The 26,979-nt window shown below is 40.0% G+C and overlaps 1 long non-coding RNA gene and 1 other non-coding gene across 7 annotated transcripts in view; both read left to right on the forward strand.

The window, feature by feature from the left end:
- The window catches only part of LOC123616144 (uncharacterized), a 75,900-nt gene extending 63,106 nt beyond the window's left edge, over window positions 1-12,794 (forward strand). For 4 of the 6 annotated variants that reach the window (XR_012510786.1, XR_012510789.1, XR_012510790.1 and 1 more), the window contains 2 exons: window positions 108-146; window positions 707-12,794. This is a non-coding gene — a long non-coding RNA (uncharacterized LOC123616144). The remainder of the gene's footprint in view (window positions 1-107; window positions 147-706) is intronic. The other 2 variants (XR_012510788.1, XR_012510787.1) reach the window with 2 other exon arrangements.
- On the forward strand, window positions 11,733-11,839 carry LOC123616146 (U6 spliceosomal RNA). The gene has a single exon (XR_006724029.1). It is a non-coding gene; the product is annotated as a U6 spliceosomal RNA (small nuclear RNA).
- Window positions 12,795-26,979: the final 14,185 nt, after the last annotated feature.

Here is a 26,979-nt window from a genome sequence, read left to right on the forward strand (position 1 = left end):
TCTCTGCATAATTGTCCATAGTTGTGAAGCCAGTTCCTAAAATCCCATTAGTTTCTATCTTCTCTAGAAACAAATTGGAATTTTCTCCTTCCTTCTGTCTTCTCCAGATAGCCTCAGAACCCAGGACAACTAACTTCCTCTGTAAGGTAATCATATACTTCCATTGGGCTGAGATAACTTTGGTTGGTTTTTGCTGGAAATCACATTCCAAAGATACCCAATAACTTTTCTAGAGATTCAAATTCAATATGCATTGTCCTTTTATAATATTCCAGAATGTTCACATATAGTCATGTGTTAGGTCCCATTATTTCCATCTTACAGATGAAAACCCGAGGCTCAGAAAAACTAACTTTCCCAAAGTCTCACAATGATTATCAGAAAACTCTTGATTTCTGGTCTACTGTTCCTCTCATTAGAGGTGTGACTGATTTAGAATCAGGATTTTTTTTCCCTTACCAGGCATCCTCTGGGGTGTCTGGATCACCCTCTTTCATAGCAACACAATTATAAAGATGAATTTTGAATTGAAAACCCCCTTGGGTTTGTTTGAAAGAGTAAAGGCCATGCTTAGCTTCTATTTTGCCGTGCATCTTTGAGAAGGAAATGGTTTACTACAAGTGCTTGGGCTTGTATAATTTACATGCATACTGTGAAATGACCTTTGACTTCATGTTCTTGGACTGTGTTTCCCACCTCCTTGCAGGGTGATGAAACTGGACAGCTGCTTCCTAGGGCTAAGGTGAAGATGCAGACAGTATGCAGCCCCTTCCAGCCACTGGAGAGGAGTTCTACCATAGGACCAAAAGACCCCTCAGCCTTCTGTTCCATGGATGGCTTCTCAATGATCTGTTTGCACATTTTTTTCCTGCTTGGTAATTAGCACCAGCTGTCTCAACTTAAAAGGAAGGAATCCCTTTGAAATCCTCCCTATCCTCCGTGAAATGTGCTACTGAAACGTGCTAATTAGTAACTGGACTTAGGACAACACAGACATGTGTTTCCTGTGAGTACTTTGCAAGGGAGAGGAGGAGGAATAGGAACATCTGTTTAGTTGCATATGTGTGTGTATGCTTTTCTAATTTTCAAGATGACATTTTTAATGAAAATCTATCTGCTCAAATGTGATTGGTAGCCAGTAGCTAAGGTCCAGACCCCCCATGCATTATTTTTTCTCCCCTCCTTTGTATTCCCTGTTCAAGCTTGTCAGTATTCCTGTGTGCAGAGAGCAGGGCCAGTGGAGGCTTCCCTCTCTGCCTCAGGAAATTGACTGCCCTGTCAGCATCCTCTCACTCTTCACCAGAGTATCAGGAATCATGGGGCTCTAGGGAAATGAAAAAATAACTCCTCTTCCTTTGGGGACCACTGTCCCAGAGTAAGCTGATAGCCAAGTGGGACTGTCACAATTAGCCTTCCCCGGAATTTGAGGAGAAAGCTTAGAAACATAATGTAGCATTGTGTTAAATGCACTTTGCTAAAAATGGAGAAGCCACTGGTTGGCCAGTTTAAACTATGGTTGAAAATCTGTATCTTCACAAATAATTTTGAGCAGCAAGTTCCAGAGTTTCAAACTACCTTGCTGGTCTGGGGGCAAGAGCTGCTCATGGCATAGATGGGAAGTTTTTTGGTTCTATGGGAGCCTTTGGGGATTTATTGACAGGATGAAGGGAGCTCACAGGAGGCTTGGGGAAAGGGTGGGCAGCATCTTCTATCTACAAGGTCATTGTCTTGGATCAATCTGGTCAAGAACCTACCCTAGCATTCCTGCTACCATCACAGCAGTAATTCTTGACACCCCAGAGGCTGCTGCTGCAACAATCTGCACCGCAGCTCTTATCAGTCTTGACTCATTTTCAAGTCTTGGGGTGAGTGCTTGATAGGTTGAACTTAGGTCACATCATTACCACCTGGTTGTAAGGTGGGATGGGGACAGTCATCCAAAGTTCTGCCCTGTTGATGGAAATTCAGTTGGAGTTGTTTTTTTCTTTCCCCCAAATCACATATGGTGGTGGAAGGATAATTCCCCATGAGGAAGTTAGGTTATTTTTGGCAATAAAATTTGATAAGAACTACTGAAGGAGGATTCTGTTTGTCAATGTCCATCAACTGTGGTTAGATGCAGTCTTGTGTGGCCAATGCTATGAGAGACCTACCCTGTTAATCTGAAGCCCCACCCAGCACCACTGGCCTTGCTCTGGGGAGTCAATCAAGAACAGGGAGTCCCCTGCTGCACTCCAGGGGTGAAGCAAGCCTCATTCCAAGGACTCTGTATCTTTTATGTGCATTAGGTCTATGTTAGTTCTTTGATTTACCTACCTGGCTCTGATCCTTGCCCTTGACTCATTCCCAGACATCCTGTCCTTGATGTCTGTGGGATCTTGGGCTTTGTCTTGATTGCCTGGCCTCTCTGAATATGTGATTTCAAGCTCTCTCCAACTGAGTAGGTCAGGTAAGACCATCAGATTGCTGTATTTTTTCTCCCATATGTTTGTTCTTCTAACTACACCACACTTTCCTATTTGGACTCCTATCGCCATAACACATTGCCATTCTTTTTCTTTCCTGCTGCTGGATAGAGGCAAAGGGAAGAAGCAAGAATAAAAACATCATCGTGTGTTTCCTTTGGAGACAGAGCAGACTGACCCGTGTGATGTGAGTGCTCCAAACCCAATGCTGGCTTACTCTCCAGCTTAAACTCTGCAATGATCTCTGCAGCCTTCCAAATTAACTTCAAGTCACTAGGCAGGCAAAACATCCCTGAGCTATTTGATTCCCATTCCAGGATTGAGCTTTGCCAAGCTACTTTTAGTTTCCCAGGCAACCTCTGCTCTCTCTCATCTTCATCCCTCACACACAGGAAGTTTACCTCTAGCATTTGTAGGGCCCAGAACTTGAGTACAGATGGAGGTCACAGGCCATATTTCTAAATTCTTCAAATGGGTAGATTAAGCTTCCACCACGTTACATAAAATGTGTTCTATTCTCCACCTTTGACAAAAATGCCTTTATAACTACCTAGAAAGCTATGTTTAGATTTTGAATTCTCAGACTCTTCAGAGTTCCACATCAGAATGACACAGAGCAGGAGAGCACTCAGCATCCAGCCCACCAGCCTTCTCTTCCCACCTTGATCTGTCCTGCACGACATGTTTTGCACGTGAGTTTTTGGACAACCCAGCCTGCACAACCAGGCGCCGTCCACACCCCCTGCAAATGACCATTCCCTAGCAACGAGCACATAAGCAAATTTGGCCCTCTCTTAGGAGGACAGAAGCCACACAGGTTCTGCAAGGGGGCCTGGAGCCACTGGGGCAAGGACTTCTGGGGTCCTGGTTTCTAGAGCATTGTCTAGAATGGAAAGTGTGGGAATGGGTTCTGGGTGGGCAGAAGCCCTTGGCCCTGCAGACTCTGTAAGCACAGGAAGGGACTGAGCTGGAGGAGCGCTAGAGCACCAGGTCCCAGTGCTGGGTCCGAGGCTGATGTTGGTACACATTTTTCCCTTCTGCCTAGGATGCTCTTTCCTCTACTTTGTCTAATTGACCCAAATTCAGCTCTCAGGTGTCCTCATATTCCTCCTCCTTCCTCGAAGAGAAGTCTTCTTAATTCTCCCAGGGTAGGGTTCATGTTCCAACTAAACTGACCGAAACACTCACCATGTGACTCTGAGTAAGTGATTCAACCTATCAGCACCTCAGTTTACTTGCAAGACTATCATATGGGTGTAAGAGTTACTGCATGTAGAATTTTAGAACAGTGCCTGATAGAAACTCTTTTAATGATTATTACACAAACACAGCGCACTGTACTTACTCCTATAGGACTACTTCACACTGCTTTGTCACTATGTGTTTTCTCACACCTCTCTTCCAGCAGATAATGTGCTTCTTGCAATCAAAAACTTAATTTTATCTAATGTTGTATTCCTAACACAAAGCCCAATATATGTAACATAGTAGGTATTCTACAAAGGTGTATCCAGTAGATGAACTGCCCTGAGGGGAGTTGGAATTTTCAGCTTGAAGTGTTCATGCTACAGTCCATGAGCACCAATAGGAAAATCCCTGGAAGGCTGAACTCAGCTTCTCAGATTCTTCTGACTCTAGGCTCTTAGAAGATTTGATGCAGATGATAGAAAGGAGCTAGAACTGTGTCAATGAGTGGCATAGAGAAGAAATATTTAAGTGGCAGTCCTACCCAGAGATTAAATATGATCGTACAAGACATTAATCTTATGTCCTGGTAAAGATTTACCATCCAAAACATTACAGCACATGTAATATTGTATTTGTCCTCACATGAGCCAAAGGATCCATCAAGCATTCCTCCCAGGGCTTTGAAACCACATGTTTCTGGACATCTATGATCTGAGGAGTATGTCTCTGTTTTCTTTAATTGGATCTGTTTATTCTGATGACTTGCAGATAAGCAAAGCTCAGGAAATACGGTCAGGAGAAAGTCTTTAATGATGTTTGCTTGATTACAATTATGAAACTGCTTTGCAGAGCCTTCCCCATCATTTACTCAAGTGGTTGCTAAGTAATTTCCGATCCAGTCCCACAATTAGAATGAATGGGCCTGGCTGCTGGTTGGTCATGAAACTGCTCTGTTCATCATTCATTCATTCACTAGGGGTTGTCCTGAACTGTAATTGGATGTAGCAGAATGCTTTGCACAGTGCCCCAAAACAAAAAAAAAAAAATGAAGAAAAATTGAAAACCCTAATTGAACTAACTTTTCCCTTCTTTTAAAGTCCTTTTTACTCATGTAGCCATTGCATATAATAATAGTATACTTTTTTTAATGTTTAAAGCATGGCAAATAGGACTTCTCAAATTTAATCAGAATAAAAACTGAGCATCTAAAGACAGTATGAAATTTTCTCTTTTATCAGATCATTATAATTTATAATAATTATTTTTATTATGACAAACACCTATACAGTGTTTGTAATGTGCTAGGCACTGAGTACTTTGTGTATATTAACACATTTAATTCTTACAAAGATCCTAAGAGGTCTGAACTATCCTTGTTCTTACTCTACAAATGAGAAGACTGAGGCATGGAGAGTTAGGTATTTTGACTAAGGTTATACAATAAGTGGCAAGGCCAGGAACCCAGCCCACCTGTTTCTAGAGTCTGGTCACTTCACAATTATGCTCTGTGGTGTAAAAAAATACTTAAAGGCATTTTTCACCTAGAGAGGCTTTATCCAGTAAAAATAAAGAGGATAATATTAATACAGACATCATTGTACTCATTTTCAGTTTCATGCATATTTTTTATTTCTGAGCAACGTGGTCTTGCTATGACGGAATACATAATATACTGATGCATTATATGGCTGGTTGTGGTACGGGTTAGTGAGTTTTCGCTAATGGAATTATACCTTACTACGTTGAGCATCTGACATTTTGGCTTTTCTATGTTTTGGAACTGACTTTCCCAAATGAAGACTTTTCTGAATGAAATGAAACTGAAGTTGAATGAAGTGCTGGGGTGGGGGGTGGGGGGGGCGGTGTGCTCTCCACCCTGGAATCCATGTACTCTGACATGGAGGTCGTGTTGCCATGGAAATGTCATGTCATCATGTTTCAGTGCTGACATGGTAAGATTTTGATTCTGCGTTTACCCTACATTCTTCCTTTCCTTAGATTCCCCGCTTCCTGGATACATTCCCTCCTGGATCTGGTCTTATCACAAGTTAATGATAACCAGTTGTTAACAGACAGAAAAAAAAAAAAAGTTCAGCATCCAGTAAATCTTTCTAGAACCTGATAAAAGGAAAAAGTGGTGTTCCCACTACTTCACTTGACCTTTTAAAAGGGTGCCTCACAAGGTTTTTAGAGGCTTTTTCTGTTATAGATTATAATTACTCTTGTGTCTGGCTTGAGGGGTGGCAGTAGTGGAGAGAGAGAAGAGAGCGACAAGATAGGGACACGGTACCAAGAGGTACAAACTGCTATGTATAAAATAAATAAGCTACAAGGATATATGGTACAGCACGGGGAATATAGCCAATATTTTATAATAATTGTAAATGGAATATAACCTTTAAAAATTGTGAATCATTAGGTTGTACATCTGAAATTTACATAATACTGTACATCAACTATACCTCCATAAAAAAGAAAAAAACAATCAACCAGTAGAGGCAGATTTCAAACCCAAATAGTCTGTTATCAGACCTCTGTAGTTAACCACTGTTCTACACAGACTTCTAAAGCCTGACGTTTTCTAGGGTGATACTTAAACATTTCTGAATCCTTGATCCCTATTCTTAATTACTGGATTTGACAGGATCTTTTAGCTCTTCAGCTCTGTGTCAAAATACATGGCATTTATGTTTATCTATGCTTGTATGTGTGCATGGGTGTGTAAGTCAAAGAAAATTAAAATTATTTTTGCCCAGAATTTCACAATCTCTTTAGAGATAATTATGAACAGCTTGGGATACTACAAGAACACGTTTAGGAATCACTTGTGCAATATTTGTATCCACACTTCTGTTAATCTTTAGTTGAAAGGAGAAACAGCTGGGGACTCTGTTCTTTAATTCTTTAATCTTTTCTTCCTAAAGTTTTTTACAACCTTTCTGGTTTTTTTCCTCAGTGCCTCTATTCTAACCCTGAATGTGTGAAATTGAGAAATATTGAAGTATTTTGTGATGTCATAATATTATTTCAGTCCTTCAGGTTTGTCCTTATGTATTATTTTTAGGACAATAATCATTAATGTGTTGGTTTGTGTTTGGCTCAGGTTCAGCACAATAATGCTATTTATTCCAACTAGGAGTTCATAGTTAGGTTCCACTTCCTGCATAGCTTTTGCTCAATTCCTGGTCAGTAAGATCATATAAATATATATATATATATATAAATATATATATAATATATATATTATATATATATATATAATATATATATATATATATTTGATATGATTTAACTCATAGTATAACCAAATCTTCATCAAAGGGAATTTTACCAATATAGTCATAAAATATTATCATAATAGCATCATAATAGTCTCATACTCATCACAATACCACCAGAGGTTATTTATTACATTTCCATTTAACATAGGACATTGAATTAAATTACTACAATACTTCACAGTTTGGGGCTGAGGACAGAGTGAAATGGTTGAATCCAGTCTTTTAAACTGTGTGTCTATTGAGGTGCTTAATAAATATATTCTGGGTAGTTTTTATCTTAGGGGCCAGGAAGAATTTAGAATTTTATAAGATTTACACGACTGAAAACCGAGTCTGGCACCTAAAAGCTGCATGATTGATGGTGTTTCTCTACCCTCTAGTGGTCTGATCCAGAACTGAGATAACCAACACAAGACTATCCAAGGAAAATTGCCTGAGAATTCTGGGGTCTGGACAGCAGCACCTGCATGTACTCGGCCATGAATTCTAAAGGGCAACAGTAAGAAGACATTTAAGGCCAGGCCTAGAGTGGCACAATGTTAAGTGTGAATTTTTATCACTAAGCTGATTTTACAGGAATGACAGAAGGAGTGGTGGTAGCTTAAAAAAAAAAAGTCCCCCTTTAAATTTCTTACTTCTTCTGAAATATTGGAGTTTGTAGTATGTTGAAACAAATGTTCTCTCTCTCTGAGGGTTTCACCTCAGTGACATTATTGACATTTTGGTCGATAATTCTTTGTTGGGAAGGGGCCCTCTGCATTGTAAGATGTTTGCCACATCCCTGATTTCTTACCTACTAGATACTAGTAGCATCCCAGCTGTGATAACCAAAATCATCCTCAGCATTGCCAAATGTCTCTTGGGGGAAAAACTTCCCCTGATTGAGAATCATCTTATCAATTCTTGTTAGATAAGCTGGAATAATTTGCCAATCAAAATAAATATTTCATTGAATACTTAGCATGACTCAGGCCATGTACGTGTATTACTTAATTTAGTCCTTTTTAGAATCCTTAGAAATCAGTCCTATTATTGTCTCCATTTTACAGATGAGGAAACTAAGACTCTGAGGAGTTGAGTAACTTTCATGACGTCACATAGGCAAGTTGGTAAAGCCAACATTAAAATCCAGGTCCTCTGGCTCTGGAATCTGCATTTGTAAACATTCTACTACAAAATCATAACTCCTTATTAAGCCCCCAGTAGAGTGAAAAACAGAAATACTGATTTATTAAGTAATAATAATGCATAGCTGCCAATTTAAGATAATTTTCTGAAATCGACAAAACAGAAAGTAAAGATAGTCATCCTCTAACATTGTCAGAGGAAGATTTATTTTTTCATTTATTTATCAGATACCCACTCTCCATACAGATGCAGAAATGTGCAAAACAAAGCCCCTGCCCTCTGAACTTACATTGTTGCAAGCAATTAGCACGTGAACAAAGGCATATATAATATTTCACATAGTAATATGCTATGGAGAGAACAAAACACATTAAAGGGGATAGAGAGGGTCTGGGATGGGGTGGGGTACTTCTATTTTATATAGGGTGGTGGGGAAGTAGTCCAAGTAGTGAGAACAGCAAGTGCAAAGGCCCTGAGGTAGAAGCATATTGGAAGTGGCAGCGGCTTGCTAGTATAGCAAGGGGAAAGCAAGGAGCCAGTGGAAGTGGAGCAGAGTGAAGGAGGGGAGCAGTAGGAGACGAGATAGAGAGGTGGTAGTAGGTGGAGGGGGGAGGACCAAAGATGCCCTGAGGTTCATCTGGTAGGGTAAAAGGACTTCTTGACTTTTACTGTGAGATGAGTATTTATTGAGCAGAGAATTGCCATGACCTGATAATTTTTCAAAGAACCATCTACTTCCCCTGATTTGGGAAGTAATTTATCCTAATGGTTAAGACTGTAAGTTCCAGAATCAGACCAACCTCATTCTAAAGGATATCTTTATGAACTTGCCTCCTGTGGGCTTTGGAGCAAGTAATTTAATTTATCTGAGCCTCTCAATTCTTATCTGTAGAAAAGATGTTAATTGAATAGTTAATTGAATCTAAGTGCCATAGACAAAAGACATACCATGATTTTCTGTACCAATAAGAAAATTAGAAAACAAATCTGCTAATCATGTATGAGTCAGTCAAACTAGGCTCTCCAAGTGTGGAATTGTCTTTAAGCTATTCTTGGGGATTTGGTCATTTGTCCGGCCTTCATTTGCATTGCTTGGCATATAATAGAAAATTATTTTGCATAAATCTCAGTAAGAAAAATCACAGCTTCATCTATTCGTTGGTAGCTTCATTTCTTAGGGTCCCATAAAACATTTGATTATTGCTTTGAAAGGCAGCTATGCTCACCACTACACCACCAACGCTGGTTGTTGCTTTGTAAGAAAATATAGACTCAGAGTCTTTATTTCCTATGATGAATACTTGCTTTACAAACACAAAATTTAATCTAATTTCTTACTCAGTTTTTATGCTGGTTCTGCTTGTAAAATAATCCTTAGTTTAAATACTGGATCATAGTGTAAAAGATTTTTAAACAGCAGTTAAACCCAACATATGCAGTGCCAATAATGTGCATAAGTCAAACTGAAGTGACAGTATTATGAGTTTACACATTCACAGACAATGATAGAATTACATCATGTCTGCCCTCTGGTCTATGGTGATTGTAAGGTGACATCAATTCTGTGCTAAAATGTTCCATATATATGTGTTTATCTACCTACCTATCAATCTATCTATGTGATATTATGGCACATATGAGCTATATATATGATATTATATGTGTATATTAAATTTAAATATATAAAATCTATCTCTGTATGCATTTATTTTAGAATTGATGGACTATGTGGTAGTGCCTGCCCTAGAGAACAGAATTAAGATGGGAAGTTCCTAGCACAGAATTAGCCCTTAGAAACTGTTAGTTATCATTTTCATCTCTATGAAGACTTTATATTACATGCTTCCATCTCTTTCTATAAGAATCCCTAACTTAATTTCATTTCCTCTGTTTTTCCTGGACTTAAATCTTCTAACTCTAATTACTCAGGCGGATCTCCCTCCTTCTACACTTTTTACTCTCAGAAGGAAATTAAATTACAAGTCTCTCACTCCCTAAACATTCTTTTTCCCCAAGTCATTAATCAACAGCTCATGTTAAGGGGAAAAAAAATTGCCCCAGATCTCTGGAGAATGTTTCTATGGCATAATAGATTCTTCCTTATTTCCTATCCCCTGAGTAGCTTTCAATTCAAGGTACGTGTTTGTCTTGAATTTTAAAAATTCCCTTGATGATTTGAAATGCTGAGAGAACATCATCACTTTGTCTTATTCCTCTTTATTCGTCAGCCTGCTCTAATAAAATGCTGGTTGGTCCACCCTGCTCAGAGAATGTCGTGGTTAACTGGTAAGCTCAGCATTCTGGTTTATTGTTATGGTCATAATGCCATCTGAGATCATTTAGGGAAAGACTGGGGGGAGCCAAACTGCTGATTATCGTTTACCCCACGCCTTTTTACATCTTCCTGGAATGATATACTTCTTGAACACCTGTCTCATCAAATGAAAACAAGAAAGAAAACAGATCAAACGGACTAAGAAGAAACCCAACTCGGGGGTCAGCTTGCCCGTATTACGCATGAGCTGGGAATGGCCCAGGTGCTCGGCGGTGCTGGAATCTTAGGCAAGACAGAGATGCTGTCAGTGTCTTATCAGCCCCAGGTGGTTAACAGCCTCTTAAATCTTTAGATTAAATTGCTTCTAGGTCTTTTAGAGCAGGTGGTCTGTTCAGAACTCTAGGCTGTGGAATGTCAGAGAGAGGTGAAGTGTCCATTTGTGAGGGAGGATGGGCAGCTAGAAAGGCATTTATTATTTAGTTAAGTCCACTTACTTAATCCGGGTAGAGCATAATAAAGCTGATGATTGGGTCCCTTTAAAATTATGGATTATAATTAAAGGTCATCTATCTAAACATCATGTTGCTCATCATTAAAAGTGCTGTAAGCAGTTTAATTCACTTGTATTGACACCTGGATTGGAATTTGTGAAGAGCTTAGTGGCCAGATGCCTGCCCCAGAGGCACTTAAACTCTAACACTGACTTTCTCCAAAGTTGCAAAACACTTACAAGTTGACTTGCCAATGCTTTTGACGGTCAGCTCCCAGCTGTCTCAGCTGAACATGTTTGAATTAGCAAATTAATATTTTTATGTCAGTCTCCAAATCCATAGAAAAATGAACCCTGAAGCATTTTAACAGCCCATTCCCAACAGAAATGTCTAGAACCCTGCTTTTCCTTAAAGAATTATTTTTTTTAAGATTTGAAAACCAGAATGCCTGAGAGCTTTAAGAGGCCTCCCTTTTTGGCATGTTTCAGATAAAGAAAATGGTTGTGAAGAGAGAGAGATCATTCACTGTGATTTGTGCCTGAGTACTGAGTTTATCCAGTAAGGGTCTGTCTTCAGATGAGAAATAGACAGTCTAGACAGGAAGAGGGAAGTGGCGGGGGTCAGGAAGCAGCAGGCAGAGCAGAGCTCCCTGCTGCTCTATGGACTTAACCTCTGAACAACCACACACTATGGGTTTTGGGGAAAGGATCAGTGAAGCCGGGGGAACTAAATCAATATTAATGTTCATGCACAAACTTATGATTAAAAGTCAAGCAACATTTCCTTGCTAAGAGTCTGTTATAAGCATTCTCCCGAGAAGAAAAAAAGTTTGATATGAGGGAGTCTCATTGGTCTTACAGAGACTCATCTTATTCTCTGTCAAATTAAGTTAGAAATGGATTGAGAGCTCGCTTTGGCAGCACCTATACTAACACTGGAACGGTACAGAGAAGATTAGCATGGCCCCTGTGTAAGGATGACACGTAAATTCACAAAGTGGTCCATATTTTTAAAACCTTGTAATGGCTTATAATGAAAAAGAATGTGAAAAGGAATATATATATGTGTGTGTGTATGTGTATGTGTCTAACTGAACTATGCTGTAACCAGAAAGTAATGCAACATTGTAAATCGACTACACTTCAATTTAAAAAAAAAAAAAGGATGGATTGAAAGCATCTTAAGCTTCGCTTTGAAAATCTAGCCTAATCAGCTATCTGATTACATAACCCCTTGCTACCAAAATATCTTCAATTTTATTTGAGGAGACTATTGTGAGAAATATTCTGTTTATGGAGACTTTGGGAGGATCTGGTTTTATTTGGTCAACCTAAAACCAATCTACCAAAAATAATTTTGACTACCTATTATTTGCCTGTCTTCTTAGTTGTTGGAAAGAATAATGTTATTAAAGGTGTAGTAAATTGCATCATTGGCCCCAATTCTTCGCTGTGTACCTATACTATGCTCTTTGCTGGGTGACTTTGAAGATCATCCTACTAGAGAGGTATTGAGTGACCAACTGGTCCTGGTTTACCTGGGACTTTCCTGGTTCTCACATGAAAATTACTGTATCCTGGGGAAGCACCTTAGTCTTAGGCAACTGGGAATTACTGATCACGCTTAGCATAGTATATTTTCATACCCCTTTACTTTGGGCTTGGTCATGTGACTTACTTGGCCAATAGAATGAAGTAGAAGTGGCAATGTGTCAGTTCTCAGTCTAAGGCATTAACAGACTTTGCATGCTCGTGCTGTTTGTACTTCTGCCATCACCATGAGAAGGACATGCCCTGATTATCCCATTGGTCCAAAGAGGAGGAGGGGTGTGTGGAGCAGAGTTGACCTCAGCAGAGCAGCCCAGCCAAGTGCAGTTTATATCAGTCTTTCTCTGACACAGCTATATTAGTTTCTATCAGAAAAGCTGTACTTTGCATGACTAATAATAAATCTTGCTATTTTGAAACCCTGAATTTGGCATGCTTTATTACACAGCAATAGTTATAACCTATAGAAATAAATTTTGTTATAATCAGGCGGTGGACTAAAAATTTTACACAGAACATCTCCTGCTACCATGCCATGAAGTAGTAAAGTTATTATTTTATGGCTGGGGAAACTGATAGAAAGATGAAGTAAATGCCCAACATCAGCGATGGAGCTCATTCCAAATCTGTTTCCTAAGTAATTCAATACCTCAAAGTTTCTAAAAACTTTTCAACTAATACAAACAAGATCACTGTGAAAGATTCAAGCAAATCTTGAGTGTAGAAATAGGAAACATAAATAGGAAAAAAGTAAAATATCCTCTCTCTCTCTCCCTGACTCCTCCCCTTTCTCATTTCTCTAATTGCTCCTCCCTAAAGTAACCACCAGTAATTTTTTTTGGCATAAATCCTTCTGGATGATTTTCTATGCATTTTATAAGCATATTTCTTCATTTTAAATTTTGGTATAAACAAACACACACCATTCTGCAGTGTTTTTCCCTTTGATAACTTGGGTGTCTTTCCACTCCAATCCATCTAGGGACACTTTAGATTCTTTTATCAGCTGCAAATCACTCCAGAGTGTGGCGGTATTGTAATTTGAGTTTTTGTTTAACAATCAACATTTCAAATGATTCTAATTTTTCATTATTCCAAACAATTATTCCATGAACTTTCTTTTCATTTATCATTGTGCACATAAATGAGTACCGACATAGAAAAAAATCCTAGAAATTAATTTTGCCCACAAATTACACATCAGTGTTTTTTTTTTTTTTCAGTTTGTTTAAATAAAATACCATGTGCAAAAAAATGTGGACCAGTACTTGTGCATCACAAGCAAATGCTCATCGGGTAATGAGTTCTCTCTTTGGACCCTCTACCCCTTCTTGGAGGCATCTTTTTAAGGCATTCATTGTAGCCTGTAAAGTGCATTAGCTGTAAATGTTTGGCCTCAGATAAAGTGGGTTGTGTTGCTGTCAGCTGTTGAATGTATTAATCTTTCACTTCACTTGGATGAATGATTCTTTGGGAGCTTCACCCACCATCCAGAAAGACCCCAGCTACTGCAGGTGTTTGCTGCTTAAATGATAAGCTAGTGATGAATTTCTTCAGTGGAAACATTTGTCCCATTAGAGAGTAAAATCACAGTATTCACTGGGTGTATGCAGTCACTTTAAGGTGGGTTCAGCCACTGGTTCAGTTTAAACCATGTAGACTGTTTAGTTTAGACTGCTAATAAATAAAGGGTCTCATAGGAAGAGACTCAAAGGCTTCTGTCTCATATAGGTTCCCCTGGCTGAAAGAAAATACTAGAGGAAGAGAGAAAAAAATTAAAAAGAGGAGGAAAGAGATGGGGAGGGAGGTGATTAACATGTTACATGCCTGCTGTGGGTCAGGAATTCTTTCTTTGATTCAGAGTTATTGAGAATCATTCATGTGCCAGATCCAGTGCTAAGCACTGGGAAGAAAGAAAAAAAAAGAGACAGTCTCTGCTCTCACTTTAGCCCCTGCTACATTGGAAGACACCTATTGAAGGCAACAATTACTGAGAAGAACACACAATGCAATAGGAGTATATCAAAAGGGTGCAAAGACTTCTGGGGATTCTGGGTTAGTGTCCTAGGGCCAGTGGCTCTTCTGCTGATCTGGGGTGGGAGACCCTCGGCTTCCTTCACACGGAGACTGGAGTGCGTGACTACCACATCTCACACACGGCACCAAGCATAGTAGCTGACAACCAAATGGGGCTACTGCTGGTCATCTGATCAGCCACTTTGCTCTGAGGATCATCAGCAGGTGCTTCAGATCCTAGAAATAAGAGTTGAAGGAATCAGGGTTGTTTTAGAGAGCAATGACATCTTAGGTATGATGACAACAAGAACACAGCACTCACCATGTGTCCTACTCTGTCCCAGGAGCTTGTGACTATTGAATTATTTAATCCCCACAACAAGCCTATGGGATAAGATACAGTTTTTGTTTTAAAATATTTTTATTGAAGAAAAATGAACATAGAACATAGAAAACACATACATAAGTGCTAAACGCACATTTCAAAGAATTTTCACAAATTGAACATTTGTGGAACTATAGCTCGGATCAGGAAGTGGAACACTGGTAGCACCCCAGTGGCATCCCCCATCTCCAGTCACTACCCTCCCCCTCCCCAAAGCTATCACTATCCTGGCTTGTCATTATACATCAGTGTTGCCTGGTTTTGAACTTTATATAAGTGGAATCATATGTGCATACCCTTTTGTATCTGGCCTTTTTGGCTCAATGTTGTATTTGTAAGCTTTGTCCACGTTATTGCTTGTAACAGCAGTTTATTCATTTTTATTGGTGTCAGCATTCCACTGTATGATTATACTGTGGTTTGTTTATACATTTTTAATGCTAAAGAAAATTTTGGTTGTTTCTAGTTTGGGGCTATAATGAATAGTGGTGCTATTTCTGTCTAAGAATATGCATGTGTCTAACTATATACTATATATATATCTCCAGGACCAACAGAAATCAACATATTTTTGTATGTGTGTTTATATATGTGTGTGTGTAAACATGAGATACACATACACTGCCAAACCATTGTTCACAGTGGTTGTGCCAGGTATCCTCAGCATGGGGAGAGCCGGCTCTCATTCCCTAGTCCAAGGCCTGGCATTCTTCCCCATCCTTGGTTCTGTCCTGCGTTGCAACAAGTCTAATATGCATAGGCTCTGTCTACACAGCCACCCTTTCACCATCCCCTGGATCAAGCTTTGCACACACCAGCAATGTGGCTTGCCTTTGAGAAATGGGCTTAGAGAAGAAGCCCATTCAGGCAGGAAATTCTGGAGTCCTGGTTGTCTAGACTATTGTCCAGGGGAGGAAGGGGTGTGGGTCTTGGGTGGGCGAGTTCTTGGGCTCCATGGACTCCTTACTCCACAGGGTGGAGCAGGGCCAGGGAGGGCCAGGGCAGACCCGTCTTGACTGGGTCTGAAGACAGGGCTGCACTCGCTCACTGTGTATCAGTCTCAGTTGTTTCACTTCTTCGTCAAGACTTGATCTTGTCAGTCTTCTTTATTTTAGCCCTTCTGCTGGGTAGTAGCGAAATCACATTGTGAGTGAATTGATGGTCAACGAGGTATATAGCATTTTCTTCTTATACTTTTTGCCATTTGGATATGCTCTCTCGTGAAGTGTCTGTTCAACGATTTCCCACAATTTTCTATTAGGTGATTGGTCACTATTATTATCTCTATTTCACAATGGGGACTCGGAAATACAGAGAGGATAAATAATTTTCTCAAAGTGCCATAACTAGAAGTAGAAAAAGAGCTTGGATTTGAATCCAGGATGTCTGACTTCACAGTCCACTTTCATAATCCACTCAAAGTGTCAGACAAAAAACCCACATTGGAGAGTTTTGCCACTGTTATGACTCCTGGATATATAGCTTGAGGCCCCCTAGCTGAGGGAAAGAGTTGTATTCAAGAGATCCAAGTGGAGACCACGTTAGCGATGGTAAAATTACCAAAAACTTGATGACTCAAAACAACACACATTTATTCTCTTACAGTTTTCGGGGTGGGGGGTCAGAAGTCCAAAATGGGTTTTATAAGGCTGAAATCAAGGTTCTCTCCATGGAGGCTCTGGGGAGAATGCCTTTCCTGACTTTTCCATCTTGCACACCTTGCTGCATTCTTGTCTCATGGTCCTTTGCTCAGTCTTCAAGGAATCTTCAAAACTTCCTCTGCTTCTTCACATCAGCTTCTCCTCTGCAGTTAAATCCCCTTCTGCCTCCCTCTTATAAGGACATTTATGATTACATTTAGGGCCCAGGATTATCTAGGATACTCCATCTCAAGACTCTTAATGCAATCACCTATAAAAGAGTACTTTTTCCATATAAGGTAATATTTACAGGTTCCAGGACCAGGACCTGCATATCTTTGGGAGCCATTATCAGCCTACCATCCCCCTCCACCATTTTTATTCAATATATATATGTCATGTGTTTTTCCCTGTGAATGTTTGTACTTGGAAATAAACTGATTCATCACCTGATTCACTTATGCTGAATATCAGTCAAACTATTCAGAAAATTTTGGCTTAAAAATTTCTGTCTTTGGGGTTCCCATGAACCCCTTACTGCCTTATGAACTGTTAAAGTGTCCTAGGCAGGAACAAAGAATGGTTAGCATTTATGTTTGACCTCAGATATAAATTATTTAGATGATTCATGGGGTTTCTTACTGTGAAATTATCTTTCTTAGAAGCTTCCTCTTCTAGGAACCTGATATGCTTTCAAATCTTCTGGGTAAAAAATACCTTCCTTCACCACTTCTGTTAGGCACATGTAGGGAATCCTGGTCAGAAGCGACAGGAAGCTCACTTCCGGGCAAGGGCCGGCTGCCCCGGGGCACCTGTTGTGCTAGAAATGAACATGAGATGCCTAACATGTGTTGCCCCTTCCCCTCCGGCTGCCAGATGGGGGACTCAGCTGCTCTCAGAACCAGGATCTTCATGGCTTTATCCAGAGGCCTGGAGTTCCCTTTCATCCTGCTTTTCATCTGCCACATGATTCACACTGTGTAAGGCTTTACCTCTGGGTCCCCAGGAGAGCAATTTTATTCTGCAGCCATTTGCTGCCAGTTCATTCAACACATGTTTGTCAAGTGCCTACTATGTACCCTGCAGTTTCCTGGATGCTGGCGATTTAAGGATGAGTAAAGTGTAGATCTTGCCCTCAGGATATCACAGTGTTTAGTCACAATATGATAATCCTGCATCAGTCTTTTTCAGCGGCAGGTGACACAAAGGAAATTCACATGGACTTAAACACTAAAGAGAATGTCTTGATTTACACAATGGAAAAGTCCAGGGATAGTACTGTGTATCAGTACTATCAATCAGGGTCCACACAGAGAAGAGTCCAATCAAACAAGTGTGCACACACACCCATGAACACACACTAAGGGGTTTATTACAAGACTCTGACCCATGCAATTGTAGAGGCAGGTTAGCCAGTCTCTACCAGGCTGATGTCTTTGTTTCTGACGCTGGAGCTTGAAGACCTCAGGGCTACCTAGGGAAGCTACAGTGAAAGTGGGGAAGAGCAGGACACCCTGGCACCCTTGAATGTGAGCCAGGACCTATGCGGGTGGACCAGAACCCACGTCAGTCTCTCACCACCTCCAGAACACATCAGACCCCTGTGGGGGGCCTGCAGTAGGGCACTAGTGTGCTTGGTCATGAAGCTAACTATGCATGTGGTCCAAGAGTCAAGGAAGCCGTCAGAGAATTGGAGGAAAGGTGGAGATGATGCAAACCTGGATGCTGCCACACAAAAGCAAGGACAGGCGCAGATGAGCGACAGTGCGCGTGCGCCGGGCAAGATCCGTGCGCCTTCCCCAGCACTTTTAGACATCCAAGTCACGTGCCCGCCTTCACGTCTACCTTCTGAATCCCACACAGAACGTCTTTTAGCGTCCACTCCAACCAGAAGCGCATAGCGAAGGGGATTCTTGGAGAGGTACTGCCGCTTAGCCCAGCCGACGCCTTACAAAGCAACTCCCACACTGGCAGTAGGAAAGTCCGGCTCGGGGTGTTCGAATAACGTCTGGAAATCTCTCAGTTTTGTTTGGACTTTTTTCTTAAAGAGCCTCTTCTCTCAGTTTAGCTTTCCTTTAAGCTCAGTGGAAAGAGCTCCTATTTCTCAGTTTCTATCAAGTCCTGGGCTGATGCTCGATGTCTCTGATTCACCCTGGGGAACAGAGTATTCTCACTGGGCAGCTTGGGGTCCCTCATCTCCTCCTGAAATCAGGGTATCTGGCCAGCCCCATTCTCACTGCAGAAATGAGAATACACCAGGGTGGTTCCTCTTGGGAAAGTCAAGGTATTGGTACTAAAAAAGCAAGCCATGCCTGAAAGTAAAAGACTGCTAAAACAGATAGAAACTCAGGGAAATATCTGCCATAGAACATGGTTGTATCAATGCGAAAGAGCTGCATGCACAGAGTAATTACTAGGTGGCAATGTGGAAACACATGGTATCTGTCTTTATTGCTGCTTCTGATACCTAACTATGTTGGCCTTGAGCAACTTGCTTAAGCTCTCTGGAATTAAATGATCTGATTTAACAAGGGAAAGTGTTAGCCTAGATTCATTCTTTCATCCAGAAAGCAATTATCAAATATTTAACCATATGCCACACCCTGGGATGAACAGAAAGCCCTTAGGGAGCTTGTCATCTAATGAGAGAGCCGGACAAGTAGAGTTACACAGCATATATATTGGGTGCAGTAGTACAGGGAAGATAAAAGTTCCTATCTGGGGCAAAGGTTGGTGGGGGGAGAGATTCATAGGGAAGGACATCTTAAGAATTTTTAAAGGACAAGTAGGATTTTATTGGCAGATAGGTTGAGAGAGCTCTTTTGGTGGCCAAGGACTGCAGATATAAAGGGGCAGAGCAGTGGAGGAATATGCTGCATCTGAGGCAGACTTCAAGGGTTCAGGGCACTTGTAGACAACAAACAAAGACAAGTTCTCTGCTGAGGATCTGAGCACAAAGGGTATTTTTATGTCATGCTAAAGAATGTGCTTTCATCTTACAAGGCTGGCGGAGGGGATGGTGAGTACAGTAGGATGATTTGGAGCCAAGGAGGCTCAGGACTGGTATTTAAGAAACAGGGTGTCAACAAGGGAGAAGGAAGTGAGAGCGGAGCAGGCGATGAGCTGAGAAATCATTTCTAGCATCCAGGTGACAGGGGTTGCGTGCTTGGACTTGGGACATGGTGCTCTGGCTGGAGTTAAGGGATATTTAGAGGGTGACTTGTCAGGCTGTACTGATTTGTTGATTGTGGAGAGAAAATGCCAAATCCCAGACTCACAACCAGGAGGAAAAGGGAGGGCTGCTAACATCCAGAGTTGAAAAAACCAGAGGAGGAGTAGGTTGGGAAGAGGCAGTGGGGGGTCTTGAACTAAAATCACTTTTGGGAGGCTCAGGTAGAGAAATCCTTGAGGGCCAAAGCTTCTGTTTAGCTCTGGGAGTCCTGGATTTTATGTCAGTTTCAGTTCAGTCACACAGCTAGCGAGCTTTTCTTATCTACCCGTGAAGATGTAAGAATAAGTATCTTGTACTTACAAGGGCTGGAGAAGTGCTTGGCAGATATCATCAGCATGTCTGTTGTAATATGCTGTTTTCAACACTTAGTGGGAAAGCACTAGCTGCATTTTATGATTTATACATCAAAGGAACTAAAACAGCATGTGTAGTCCTAATTTCCCTAATTTTCTATCACAAAGGAAAATCATGAAGTCAGAAAGAAGAAATCTTTTTGATGATTATTCACAAAATGCTGAAATGACAGTCCATGTGAAGAATGACTTTTGGTAAAGAAATAAACTTTTTTCTTCAAAATTGCTGTAATATATTATTACCATTCTTCATTATAGGAACGCAGAAGATACTCCAAAATAACCAGATCTTTACACTACAATAAAAACACAATCTATAGTCCCATTTCCAGGTAAATAAAGTCACTTTATTTAAAAAAGTGTCTTTTATTTCTATAATGTTGCATGTATATAGAGTGAGTAGGTTTGTGCTGAGCCAAAATTCCTTCTTGAGTTATGTCAAACATTACTTTATTTTTAAATGATTGTGAAAATGAATTTGCCCAGCATTTTGGGGGCTCTCTGTTTAATTTCAAGTGATTTGATGAGACACATACAAAGAAAACAGATTTGAACATGATCACAATATTTGCTGGGAAAGTTCACTGAGGTTAGGGTTCATCTTTTTTTGTGTCTCCAATAAGTGGAAATCTAGAAGATTAAATCCAATCTTCACATTCATACAAGTTTTCTTTTGGGGCTCAGGAAGGCAAAGGGACCTTTACAGATTATTAGCAATGGTATGAAAGAAACCTGTTCTCCCTTAACTCTTTCTTAAATTGGATTTATTAATTTGATTGGAGCTAAGATTCAGTGACTTTTGAGACTGAATATCTGGATTCTGTTTGTATGAGGACACAAAGTGTTCATGAAATTGATGTGATATACTGACACGTGCTTACATATGCACACATGCCAGGGGCTTCATTTAAATGCAGTGTTCCCATTCAGTATTTTTCACAATTTTGTCAGATAGATTGTCCTATTTACATTTTACAGATGAACAAACTGAGACTCAATGAGGTTAAGTAACTTATTATAAGTCACTACTGTTATAAATCAAGTGTTTTTTTTTTTTAAATCTAAACCTTATGTTTTCCCCTCTTTAAAAATCTTGTAGGTTCTATACCTTGATGTACACAGCTTATATTCTAGGTGGAGATAAAAATCAGAAGGAGCAATGAATTACAAATGAAAAGTGAGGAATTCTTGTCCTGGCGTCACTACTGATCACTTAACTCCTCTGCAGCAAGAGTTTTTACATCCATTAAATAAAGATCAAGGCATTGGCATCTGTTCTTTCTGCCGTAAATGGTTTGTATGAGGCATCAAGTTGGAGAAGTCAGAAGACCAGAATTGACATCCCAGCCCAACCACTCGCTTACCAGTTCTGCAGCCTTGAGCAGGGCACTTTACAATTTAACAGTTCCCACACCTATTACATGAGAATACTGACCCACAGTCTGCCTATCTTACATGATAAAACACTATTAAAATGAAACATACAATTGTTAACACAATTTAAAAGCCATTTATACATGGGCTTTGTAAGTATACGCTGGGCAGAACTTGTACTGGAGAACAGAGCTTAAGTAAGAAATTTCTCCGTATGTGTATTAGTGTCTATTGCTAGTATACCAAATTAATACAAATTTGGTGGCTCAAACAATAGAAATTTATTATATTCTGACCTCCATAGGTCAGAAGTCCAACACAGGTCTCACTGGGCTAAAATGAAGGCATCTCTGGGGCTATGATCTTTCCTGAAGCATCTAGAATCTATTTCTTTGCCTTTTCCAAACTCTAGAAGCCACCTGCATTCCTTGGCTCAAGATCTCTTTCCTCTGTCTTCAAAGCCAGCATCGTTGCTCCTCTCTGGCCTTCCTTTGGTTGTTCAACCTCTCGCTGACCATAGATGGGAAAGGTTCTTCAGTTTTAAGGATTTCTGTAATAAGGCTGGTTTATCTGGATAATACGGGATACCCTCTCCTCCCTCAAGTTAATGACCATAAACTTAATCACATCTGCAAGTCTCTTTTGCTACATAAGGTAACATATTCAGAGGTTCTGTGGACATTTCGTGGAGAGGCAGGCATCATTCTGTCTACCACCGTGTATAACATTATAACATAGTGGAAGTGACAGTTACAGAGTTACTGAAAGTGATTTTTTTTTCTTAAATTATCCAGCATCTAATGCCTGATGGGAATTTGATTTAATACTGTTAAGTCCTCATCACATTTTATCTGCCGCAGAAATTGTTTGCATGTGACTATCAGCCCAACCCATCATCTCACTGGTTTAGTCATTTACTGCCTTTCAAAGGATAATTCTCTGCCACAGTAAAGAGATTCTCAGACGCACTGGCTGAAACATCAACTACAGGAAAGAAGAGAAGTGCAGGTAAACTAAAACTGGAAACTTGTAAATAATATGAGAACAATCCCATATCTTGACTGGTTAGACTATCAGTTATATACTTTGAGTGGATTTATATCTTATGCAATCACTGAAGGAGTTGGAAGGAAGTTTCCTTTCTTTTTCACCTAGTTACCAGTACAGGAACTTGTTTTGCACAAAATTTCATCTGTGGTCCAGGGGCTCCTTTTAAAATATTTTCTAGGACAGGACATCCTGCTCACTGCAAGGGGACTTCAGATGTGCACAGTTTTCCTGACATGGAATCAGTCTTGCTGCTATTTCTATTTGATTCTTCTGCCACCCGTTGGAGGAACCCGGGAGGGATTCTCTACGATACTTACTCTTATTCCAGCAAAATGTCTTACTTCCTTCAGTCATCCTTCAAATGAAAGTCCTGATTGGATGAATTAAAGTAGGTGTGCTTATTTTAAAAATGGGAAAGTTGGGACTTAGGGAGGCTTAATAACTTGCCCAGAGTACACAGTTAGTAATGACAGAGCCATGATTCGAGGAAAGACTTGCCTGACTCTAACAGTCTTGATTCTCAAAAGTGAGATCTGAATAAATTTAATGAATAGCTATCAAGTTGATGCAGAGTATGTCATAGCCAGATACTGGATGCAGACCTCCTGAATTTAGAAGATGGAATGGTTTATATTTTTCTTATAAATATATGTGGGAGACTTGAAAAATTGGTGAAAAGTGATTAGGACCTGAGAGATGTAGAGGGAAGGTGTAATGTCTTCCAAGCCTTAGATTTTAAGACCTAGAAGGAATATTAGAGATAACATCGACAGTTGATCTCAAGCGTGGTTTTTCTAATTGCTTTTTTTAAATTGAAGTATAGTCAGTTTCTAATGTTGTGTCAATTTCTGGTGTACAGCATAATGTTTCAGTCATACATATATATACATATGTTTGTTTTCATGTTCTTTTTCATTATAGGTTAATACAAGATATTGAATACAGTTCCCTGGGCTATACAGTAGAAACTTGTTGTTTATCTATTTTATATATAGTGGTTAGTATCTGCAAATCTCGAACTCCCAATTTATCCTTCCCACCCCTTTCTCCCCTGGTAACCATAAGTTTGTTTTCTATGTCTGTAAGTCTGTTTCTGTTTTGTAAATATGTTCATTTATGTTTTTTTAAAATATGAGTGATATCTAATTGCTTTTTAATATGATTTGTTACAATCCCTTCTCAAGCAGACTTCACAGTTAAAATATAATCTTATTACAAAATAAATATTTGTAAAATGTATTCCTAATTAAGACATTGGTTTTGTCATATTTCCTGTCTGGTAATTATTACTAGAACTTTGTGAGAATTAACACCATGGTAAAAATGAATTCAGAATTGAACTCAGTGCTCAGTGCTGCCTTTTCCCAGTATCCATCACAGTGAAATTCTTGCCTTCCTTTATCTGGGCAATAGATTTCTATTAGTAGAGCCCAAGGCCGTGTCTGAGTCCCTCTTCACAAGTTAGGGGGTTAGGAGATTATGTTGGGGTTTAGCCCAAATTTTGGAGTTTCGGTAGATCATAGGCTGTCCCCAAGCTCTGGGAACCATATGAATGAAAAAATTGTCTAAGATCAGAGTTTGGGTGTGTGTTCATGTGTGTATTTGTGCATGTGCATGTTTTGTGTGTCTTGGAAGTAAGATGGAGTTTGTAAGCCAGAGAAGAGTACCCAATCTCCAAAAAAGGGAAAAGCTCCAGAAGCACAAATGATGATCTAGAAGTCAAGCCCAGGGACTGAAGTCCATCAGAGTGGTAGGGCTACAGGTGACAGATCACACCAGTGAAGAAGGGGTGGGGTGGGGGACAGGAGGATTCTTTTATGTTAATATGTTGTATGCAAAAGAAATGATTAATCTCCAAGTAGGACCAATCCTATTGTTTGGACAGTCAGCAAGAAATTCTAGGGAATCATGATAAAAATTGAAGTCAGGTGGATGGCACTATCTTCCTTCTTGGTGGCCAGCCCTTTTAGACCATGACTCCCACCAGGACTTGGGGACCGAATCAAGATCCTTGAAGAAGGTGCTGCAAAGGTTAGTGTGAGGGCCAATTTCCCAAACAGATGGTGCTGGGATTCAGGGCAGGTTTAACACCAATGGGTGAATGGGAATGCCAATCCCATAGTCAAAGCTCAAGCCTAGTAATAGAGTGAAAGCCACAGGGTGGGAGTTCAGGGCGTCTATAGCCTGGCACAAACACTCCGGTGAGGCCCAGACACCTGGCTTTATGGACCCACAACTAATGCCAAAACCTTCTCTGTAAAATCCCAAAGTACTGATTTTCCTGGTGAAGGCTGGCTCAGTAGAGAGGATGGCCTGAATAAATCTGGGCAAAGGGCCTCAGTACCTGCAGCTCATGAGACAGGGAAGGCAGGATGTATGGACAGAGTCCATGGGTCTCTGCCCAGAGCTGTCTCATTGCTCCCGAGACCCAGAACAGTCTCACCCTCCTCCACTTCTCATAATCAGGCATCTCCTGCCAGCACTTCTTGAAACTACTTCTTTGAATATCACTAGCAGCTCATACTAAGTGAATCCAGAAGTTTTTTCTCAGCTCCCCCTTTTCTTTCTCTTCAAACAGTGAACTTGACTGGCCGATCCCACCTTATTTGATATCTTCCTTCCAATGTTTTCTTGTTCTCTCCATCTTTGGTTAATTTTTCTCTCTCCTAGGAGACCTCCTTTTCTTCTTCTCATGCAGATACACTTCGCATTTCCTAAGCCTTTGTCCTTGATCATCTGCTCTTCCTCCCATTTACTCTCTCCTCCAAGATTTCAGTTTTTCTCATGGCTTCAAGTATTTGCTCTATATGGGTGATTCCAAAATCTGAACCCCAGACCTGACTTTTCTCTGCTTCTTTCAGCCTAGTGTATTTCAGCCCATTTAGGAGCAAAATATTGACATATAAAACACAATGACTCAAAAAGACACATGCACTGCAATGTTCATAGCAGCACTATTTACAGTAGCCAAGACATGGAAGCAACCTTCAAGTCTATTGACAGATGACTGGATAAAGAAGATGTGGTATATAAATATATATACATACACACATACATACATACATACATACATATAATGGAATGTTACTCAGACATAAAAAAAGAATGAAATAATGCCATTTGCAGCAACATGGATGGACCTAGAGATTATCATATTAAGGGTAGTAAGTCAGACAAAGACAAGTATCATACTGATATCATTTATATGTGGAATCTAAAATAAGAGACAGGTGAATTTATTCACAAACTGGAAATAGATTCACAGGCATAGAAAACAAACTATGGTTACCAATGGGGAAAGGAGTGGAGGAGGGAGGGATAAATTAGGAGTTTTGGATTAACATACACACAGTTAAACTAGGATCTATTGTATAGCACAGGGAACTGTATTCAATGTCTTGTAATAATCTATAATGGAAAAAATCTGAAAAAGAATATATATGTATATGTATAACTGAATCACCTTGCTGTAAAACTGAAACTAACATGACATTGTAAATCAACAATACTTCAATAAAAATAAATTTAAAAAAAAAGAGCAGTTGAAGAAGAAAAAACGTAATGAAATTAGTATGTTCAAATTTGAACAAGACTTGATCTCTGGGAAAAACTGTGCTGTGCCCCCAAAATAGACACAATGGTGAAATTTACAAAGAGGTCAGTTTAATACAAACTGGTTTCCATATGATACAGTGGATGATAAACTTTTCGGCTTTTTCAGTTAAAAAAATAAATTTAATCACAGAAGTATAACATGTATCTCCTTTACACAGGAAAGATCCCCACTAAATCAGTTTAGTATCACCTTTATCGGGATGCAAGATTTAGGCTGCTCCCTACATATTTGATTTCCTCTATTAAGGGAAAGGGGGTGCTTATAAGTATCCAGGATTGTAACCTGACAGGCGGTGTACAAGAAATGAACATGAGCCACGCTCTAAGACAGGGCATCCTTGATGTTCCTCGCACAATGTGGCAGCAGGCACTCTTTCCTTGGCCATCCAAGCCAACCTCCTTCTATAGTTTTTTAAAAATTGCTCCTCCACCTTCTTGTTCTCCAATCTAATGGATCATCCCCAAGGTAAAAACTCAGTCCTGAAAGAATGTCTCTTAGAAGGGAAACTGCATCTAGCAATGAGGTCGGCAATTTGTCTAAATCTTTATTTCGGTTTCAGGGTTCACTAGGGGGTATCAGGGCAAGAGAAAATGCACAGAAGAACAAGGCTAATATTTCAAGGTATGAACCTTCCACATGTGTTTTACACATCCTTGGGAGAGGACCAATTACTATTAGAGTTGTCACCAAGGAAGAAGAGCATGGGCACAAACAAGATAGCCCAGGCCACCGGGCCACCCCAAGTTACAAGGACTTGGATATATGGGGAGGTGGAGTTAGAGACCTAATTTGGGCATGAAAGTAGGTGATGTGGTAAGGCTGCTCAGGGGGTGTTTGTGGGTAGGAATTTGAGAGAATTCAAAACAAGAAATATAGCCTGGAAGGAAGGGTACTTGATTTTACATATAATAAAACTAGCATTAGTTGAGCACAAAATG

This window comes from Camelus bactrianus, chromosome 12 (genome assembly GCF_048773025.1).
Source record: "Camelus bactrianus isolate YW-2024 breed Bactrian camel chromosome 12, ASM4877302v1, whole genome shotgun sequence".
NCBI lineage: Eukaryota > Metazoa > Chordata > Mammalia > Artiodactyla > Camelidae > Camelus > Camelus bactrianus.